Below are 8,601 nucleotides of genomic sequence, written 5' to 3'. Positions count from 1 at the left end.
TTGTAAGGGTTGAAACAAGTACCAAGGCAAGGATACAACAAATTTGACTTCTTCATGGTTGACCATGGCTATATAGGACCATTTCAAATCATTGTGTATTTGTATAGAAATTTTTAGATGGTGAATTTATTATTTTCTTGTTTTATGTTGATAATATGTTAATTTTTTTGCTATAATTCTAACAAGATTGACAAATTGGAAAGGGAGTTTAGCAAGTCTTTCGTAATGAAGTACTTGGAATAGGCTAAGTAAATTCTTGGTATGAAGATATCTCAAGACAAACAAAATGAAAGCATGGTGATCTCAAGAAATATACGTTGAAAAAATCTTTAAGAAATTCAACATGAGCAATGCAAAACCAATTACTACTCCACTTATAGGTCATTTCAAGCTCAACACTAAATAGTATCATATAAGTGAGAAATATAAAACTAAAATGAAAAAAGTGTTTTATACGTCAGTAGTTGGAAGCTATGTATATTATAGTGTATACAAGACTAGACATTATACATGTATAACTAATTGGTTTCTCTCAATAAAATGGATATTTAGGTATTTCAGAGGTACTTCTCAAGTATCTTATATTTTAAGAATGATAAAGTCATGTTATATGGGTATACAAATGTAAAAATGGTTAGTAGTGTTGATACTCAAAAGTCTACTATGGGAAGTTGTTGCATTATCCACCATAGAGGCAGAATATATTGTAGCTATTGAAACTTGCAAGGAAATCCTATGGTTAAATAAATTCTTACAAGAATTAGGCATGAAGTAAGAAAGATATGTGTCATAGAATCAAAGTGTTATTCATTTCTACAAAAATCCAACCTTCCATTCAAGATCCAAATACATTGATGTAATATACTATTAGATTCGAGATTTATTGGATATGAAGTTGTTAAATATTGAAAAATTCATATTGATAAAAATGGTGCAAATATGTTAACAAAGTTCTTCCCTAGAGACAATTTTGAATTTTTCAAGAAAGTTATAAGCTTGTTAAAACCCCTATATGATCCGGAGGGGGAGAATTATTGAGTGTGGGTCCAGCCATATGAGGGGCCCACCCCACCTTTTTCATGCCCCCAAAAAGGAGGCATGTTATGGAAGCCAAAAAAAGGCGTTCAACCTTTTAATTTTTCATTCGATACCAATGAATATAAGAGTCAAAGGAGAGAAAAGATGATTTTATGGGTTTTTAAGTTCGTGAGAAAGAGAACAGAAAAACTTCAATTTTCATCCCAAAGCCAAGATGAGATGTGTCTTGTAGTCCATTTTTTATGAAATTTCTAGTGTTGTTCAAGGGAAAAGGAACATTACCCAAATTTGTGTTATTGCATATGCTTCTCTCAATTACATGGTTACAATAACTTAGTGAGATTTGAATTTTGTTATTTTTGTTGAAATTCACCTTTCTTTTGTGAGTTAAGGATTATTTCCTTGATGTTTCTAAACCTCTAAGTTCAAGTAGAGCGGATTGTTATACCCATGAATTTTTAAATTAGTAGAAGACTCTATAGAATCATAACTCCCATGGTTTTTCCCAATTTTTGGGTTTTTCATGTAAAAATTCTACTGTTCTTTTTTTTTTTTTGGTGGTGTTTGCTATTATATTTATTGTTACTTTGGAGAATGTTTTCTTGCTATCCTGAGGTTGTATTTTTATTAATTTCTGCTATTGTAATATATCTTCCCCAACATATTCTATTTGAAGTTAGCATTATAGATGTAATTCACATTTCAAAACTCTTAATTTCTATTTATTCTCGTGATGTTCTTGCCTCCATTAATTCTCTCTAAATTTTCCATCAAGAACTGCCCCATCTTTGCATGATTCCTTAGAGAAATTAGAACATGGTTCACTTAATTATGAATTGCCTTGTCAATTATTTTTAATTACCCTTGATATCTGAACGAATGGGATGATTGCTATATATGATGCCATCAACTCCCAATTTTATTTTCTCAAAAAAAAAAAAACTCCCAATTTTATTGATGTGCTAATAATGATTGAATTCTTTAGTTATGGCTACGGATTCTCTCTACCTCAAATCCAAAACCCAGCCCCGAGGAAATAAAGATACCGAACCCGATCCACCCTGTTATTAGGGGTGAGCATAGTTCGGCTTAAATCGAATAATCGAACTGAATTTTTGTTTTCGGTTTTTAATTTCGGTTATTTAATATTTGGTTTTCGGTTTCGGTATGGTAATTTGAGACTCAGTTAATTATAAGAGTATATTAGTAATTATTCTAATAACCCTTTTAGGCCTGCCAACACCCAAAACCATATCGATTGACGATTGTCGAGTCTCAAGGGGAGGAAGCCAGGTAGGCAACCGTCTGAGTCTGACCGTCTTCCCTCTTTCCGAAGTAAACTCAAACTCCGGCAACGGCGAGCGGCAAGTCGGCGGCAACTGAACTGAAGCGTCTCATTTGACTTCGAGTCTTCCACCATTCTTTTTCTTTTTCTTCTTCTCTCATTCGACCATTCCCTCTGACCTCTGTCCTCTGTATTGTTTTTGACATTCTCAAGTCTCAAACTCCCACATCGACAAGCGACAACAAGTGGACGACGGCAACCGGCAAGTGAAATCTCAAGTATTTATTGTTTTCTTTTTTTTTTCTTTCTCTTCTTCCCTCATTCCCTGCAATTTTCTGTCAGTACTGAGTAAAGAATGAAATAATTTTTGGTTAAAGATTCACTCTTTATCTCACTTTGATTTTAATCGAAAATTTTTCGGTTCGATTTTTTCGGTTTAACCTAAATTCAATTTTAATTCGGTTGCTACTTTTATTAGTTCGATTTCCAAAAATTCGGTTTATTCTATCTAGTTTTAAACCGAATAAATCGTTTGCTCACCCCTACTTGGTATCTCTATATATACTCTAACTTTGGCGGGAGGGAGGTAACGCAGAAAATTGTTTACTTAATTTGTTGTTGGACGTCCATCTGAATGTTCTTTGGCGATGTCATACTATAATTGCCAACGGTAGGAAGATACTTCAGAGCTTCAGTTTCCCATCATCCACGTACAAGTAACCTTGCAGTGCAGTCATTTGCTAAATTTGTTGAATGGATGAGCTAGCCTATGGGCTTTTGCCAAAAAAACAATGCTACAATGCCAACTGACCATTTTGGCACGAGTTGACCTCAATTCAAATCCGACCCAAAACCCAAGATCCTACAGGTCAGGTCCTTATGGGTTTAATTAGAAATCGGTAGACTTGGCAAAAAGTTGACCCACCCCGTGAACTCGATCCAACCCAACCCAAAAAAATAGGGTTAGGGTCTCATATTTAGCAACCCGAATGTGAAAATGACCCGATCCGATCAAACATGAAAAAACTGGGTTAGGTCATGGGTCAACCCGCTAATCCGATTGTCAAGTCTAATTGAGATTATTAATGCATTGTTAGAAGTATGCAGTCTTTAATTTTTTCTATTTAGTCTTTACTTTTTATTGTTTACTCTTTAAATTGTTAAAGGTTCAAGTTTTTATTTTATATTTGGAATTTTAAGGTTAATTCTTTTAATTTTGATATTTTTCATGTAATTTTTTTTTATTTCAATTATTTTTTGGGATGACCCGAATTGACCCATGGGTCAACCCTAACCCAAAAATTTAGGTTAGGATCTAGCATTTGACAATCCAACCTGAAATCAACCCGAACCCGACTCACCCAACCCGATTGCCAAGTCTAAAAATCGAGTTCTATCAAGACAAACTTGTATCCACATATACCATTCTAACAGTCTTTTGCAATAATGCATACAGAGAGATATTCTGATCGCAAGGCAGTAAAAGCTGCCCGAATGGGCTTTGCCCTCACTAAAGCCTAACTCGTTTAATTACGACTTCAGCCAACCCACTTGACATCCATGATTAATTGTAAATGATCAATATTCATTAAACGTTTCAACTTTCAAACAATACCTGTTATGCTCATTAATTCTTCCTTTTCTTTTCTTTAATTATATATATTTTCCGAATATGAATGCCTTTTTTATTTTTTAACTCATGAAACATTTTCTTTCTATATAAATAGATTTTATAGTGGAAACTATTGTAATCATCTTTAAGTTCCTAAGAAAAATTATGAGAGCAATAAGCACCAGTGGTCTAGTGGTAGAATAGTACCCTGCCACGGTACAGACCCGGGTTCGATTCCCGGCTGGTGCATTAGATGGTAGTTTGCAAAGGTGCGAAGCTTCTTTTTTAAAACTGTTCCTTAGTTCTTGTCTTCTTCATATGGCCGGGTTTATGCAGCTTTTGTTTTATTGCTAAGAGGTTGATTATTTATGCAGGTATAGTTTTCACATGGTGGAGTTTTTAGGTTACTTGTTGACGCTTGTCATTGCCAATATACCTACAGTCAAATTGTGGTGGAGTGAATCCTAAGGAGCTGTTTGAACTTATTGCTTTAACTTTACTAGAAGAATAGATAGTATAATTAGATATTTATTAGAAATATAATAATTAATCATCCTAACATGGCTATTAAGAGCTCCCAACCTCATAATGACTTACCAAGAGACAAAAGTATGTAATAAGTCATTAAGTTCAGCAACTTCAACAGATAAGGAACCACTACTAAGGAGGTGTTCGATACAGTGTTGTGTTGTTGTTATATTTTGGGTTGATCATCCAAATTTGTATGAGAAATATTTTTTTAGCTGAAATGTTTTGAAAACATTTTGAATTGGTCAATACAAATTGTTATTTCTACCTAAAACACCAAATTTGATGTTTTTATGCATAGGCGTGTTTTTTATAATCAAAATATCCTTCTATATATGATATGGCAACATGTCTCTTAAATTTGTATTGATCAACCCAAAAGGCAACATTGAGGTAATGACACTGTACCAAACACCCTCTAAGTCAACTACAATGCTTTCATTATGATGTAGTCATTTCGAGTCCTTTACCACATGATACTTCATGTTCTTTGACTGTGTAATGGGTTTGGGTTCGACTATAATATGGAAAAAATATGATATCCAAAAAATAACTGACCAATAAACTGGAATTATAAACGTGATAGGGAATAAGGTGCTATTTATCAAAATTCATGGGTGGGTTTTGATTGGTCAAAACTCTTTCCATATCATATCTTTTTCGTATCATAGATTTTCCCTTTTGATAAATAACACCTCATTTGCTACAACATTTTTTATCAGATTATTGGTAAGTTGTTTTTCTGATATCATATCTTTTCCATATCATAGTCGAACCCAATGGGTTTTGGATCTTTGATAGGACAAATGACTTAGACAATTGGATTGTTAGGGTGCAAGTTGTGCTAGGTTAGTCCAGGATCAGATTGAGCACACCCAATTTGCACTTGTATGTGTTACAAACCACCAATTAGATGGAAATATATATAATTTTCTTTTTGAGCTAGTTTAATTTCTATTCTATTTTCATTTTCGATAAAAATAAGTCATATTTATCAAACTTATTTTTGTTCAATACGATGAAATAATACATAATATTAGAGATTTACCCAAATGTTTTTTATATTTTTTGTATTTTTAATAATTTTTGTCTCTATTTTTTTTAATTGTTATTTAATTATGATAATTTGGGTTGACCAATTAAACCTAAAGATAGAACCTTTGGCTTACTACTTGAATAGGAAGATGATTTTGTTATTTTTTTGGTTAGTTGTAAATTTTGTATTTCATTTTCATCACAAAAAAAAAAAAAATTTCTTATTTATCATATGTATTTTTGTTTAACATGCATGATAAATATATAATTTAGAGATGTACCTATTTTTGCAATTCTATGCTTTTATTTATTACATCATTATTATTTAACTATGAGACCATTGGTTGATCCATTTGAACTAGATAGTTGAACTATATACAAAAAACGATTTGGTTTTCATGTTGGGATTGAAGTTTGAACACATAGATTTTGTATATATTATTAAAATTATTGGTTATAAATTTAGTTAGTAGAATTTACTGGTGAGAAACAAAAATACTTCAAATAAATGATTTAATGAAGGAGAATGGGTAACACCTTAATGAGAAGGAATTGAATGAAGTGAAAAGTAATAGTTTGAATTACATTTTCTTTCCTCACAATTAGAGAAAGGCCAAATTCAAAAGTAGGGGTATTTTAGTTAAGAAAAATGCATAAAGCTCATTTGTTTAATATACAATAAATATAGGAATTAGTGGAAGGCGATAAGAGTTAATGCCTTAAATATAGGACTTAAAAAGAGGGAATGGAATGAATTTAGTATTAGTGGTTGAAATTATATATTGGGAAAATTTCTAAAACTACCCCTAAGTTTTTGGAAATTGACCAACTCTACATCTACTATTTACATATTGTCTTAATGTACCCCTAAGTTTTATGAAATTTCAAAATAAAACCCAACAAAGCATCTATGATATTGTACTCATTGCCTTCTCCATCGTAGGTGATGGTTTAACATGCACTCTAATGGCACCACCAATAACATCCCAAGCCTACCTACTAAGGGATGCCCATAGAAACAATATTCGAAAATAGAAATCTAAGGAAGCTCAAGTACATATCAGCAACGCTGTTATACAAAAACATAAGGAAGCTCTAGAAAACAATATTATAGCACAAGGATATTGATACATAAATTGGATATTTTTACTTCATTTTCTAAAAACTATTATATAGAATCTAATATACTATGGTATACTCTATTCAAGAAACAACAAGATGAAGATTATAGCCAAAACCCAAGCTATAATGTTCTCTTTGATTAGTTGTGTCCTTGTCCGAGGGGCAACTAACTCTAGGGGTGCATTCTTTTTTCGGATTTTGAGAGGGGGGAAAGTTGGTCAATGGGATTTTGGTTCTCATTGACCAAGAACCCCATGTTCTTTTTTCAAATTTATGTGGGGACTAGAGAAATTTTATTTTCTTGGTATCACTTACCCATGCGTAAATAACTTTCCCACCTAGGGGGAAAGTTGCCAACACTTGAATGGGACAAAAATACCCCTTTTAATAATGGATTTTTATGGCTAAAATTGTCATTGCCTTATTTACATGAGAAATAAAAGAACATGGATAAATGCACTTACCCGAATAAGTATTTTCTAGGAAAAACTTATCCAGGTAACTGCATTTACCTAGATAAATAACTTACCAAAAAGTGAATAGGGCCTAGATGTTTCTGAATTTCTAGCCAATGAGTGTAGTAGTTATCTAGAGAGAAAAAGGAGGCATAAGAAGTTTAGAAGAAACCCTACCGTTCTGTTTTGTTGGAAATAGAGGAAGCAAGCACATGAGCTAGAGTGGTGGCACAGAATCATCTCCCAAAAGCATAACCTAATCGAAATAGTAGTAATAACTAATGAATAACAAGGGAAACCAACACTAGTAGGGAGTGAGGAGAGATTCCATGCGTCAACGAGTTCTACAGATTTAAATAGTTTGCAGGCTTGAAACCAAGCAACCTGGGCATTTGAAAGCAATGGAATTAAAAGGCTAATAGGCTATAGAGTCCTTGCCACTAAAGCAACAATACCACCACCACCAGCAACAACAACATCATATATATTGTTCATAGATCTGACCCTGTTGTTGCTTTTGCTATAGAAGGTGGGGCCATGACCACTAACCCCACCCCACAACCTTTACCGCTCTTGCTCTCAGTCAGGGGAGAAGGGAATGGGCAACTATGATGGTGTGGGTACACAATTGTCGCGATCATCTTATGAGGTAAAGATTTGGTATGTTATGCGGGTGTACCATCATCGTGATCATCTTATGAGGTAAAGATTCGGTATGTTGAAACTTTAGACCTGGCCCATTTCCACTTGTCTCCAATTCCAATACTACTGCCCTGTCTGCAACAAAGCCCTCACTACCTCTACTCACATCGATTTCCATGATCAAAAAGCGGAACCCTACGATTCCCTTTGTTTGAACATCACATCAGCGGAAATTTGTTTTGATAGAAAACTTTCCGCCGTTGTAACATCAAAAACGAGCTCAGCTTGAGGGGAAAAGCTTTTTTCAAGTTATGTACAAGATAATAAACAAAAATTTAGAAACCAAAGTTGACATACAAAGATTTGATTCGGATCTCAATATAGATAATGGTTTTTTCAAGGCAATTGCAGGAAGATAACGCAGTAATACATTGACATCATAGATCCAAGAAAGAGGTAGAGGGTAAAAACAAAAAGGGAACAAATAATATAAATCAAAGCAAAGTGAAGAACTGAAGCTAACAACTCTCTCTATTAATGGCTTGTCGCTTGACATCTAAAGAAGACCAGTGAGGTGTTATTCAAATGTTTTATTTTGAAAATTTAAAGAATAATGGTGGGTAAAATAATCTTTTTCATCTTTCTATTAACAAACGTTAGTGGCAAAGGGGATTTAGTCAATTGTCAAAAAACTTAAGAGTACTTTAAGACAATATGTAAACAATAGGGATAGAGTTTGTCAATTTCCTAAAACTTAGGGGGTACTTTAAGAAATTTACCCTTATAATAAAGGGAGACTGGGTTCAACGATAAAGATATTTTAGTAAAAAAATTCTAGAATCTATACCTCATTACCTATTTTAATAGTAGTATAGAATTTATAC

General features: G+C 33.2%; 2 non-coding genes across 2 annotated transcripts; one reads left to right on the top strand and one right to left on the bottom strand.

Annotated features, from left to right (window-relative positions):
* The first annotated feature begins 4,113 nt into the window (after positions 1–4,113).
* On the top strand, positions 4,114–4,184 carry TRNAG-GCC (transfer RNA glycine (anticodon GCC)). The gene has a single exon. It is a non-coding gene; the product is annotated as a tRNA-Gly (tRNA).
* Positions 4,185–8,084: 3,900 nt separating this feature from the next.
* Positions 8,085–8,167, bottom strand: LOC148864691 (small nucleolar RNA snoR27). Its single transcript, XR_016111758.1, has one exon. It is a non-coding gene; the product is annotated as a small nucleolar RNA snoR27 (small nucleolar RNA).
* Between the last annotated feature and the right edge of the window lie 434 nt (positions 8,168–8,601).

The sequence above is a fragment of the Nelumbo lutea genome, chromosome 3 (genome assembly GCF_056320005.1).
Source record: "Nelumbo lutea isolate HS-2025 chromosome 3, American lotus-T2T, whole genome shotgun sequence".
NCBI classification, from domain to species: domain Eukaryota; kingdom Viridiplantae; phylum Streptophyta; class Magnoliopsida; order Proteales; family Nelumbonaceae; genus Nelumbo; species Nelumbo lutea.
Note: the sequence above shows the minus strand (reverse complement) of the source record. Positions and strands in the feature narration are given on the sequence as shown.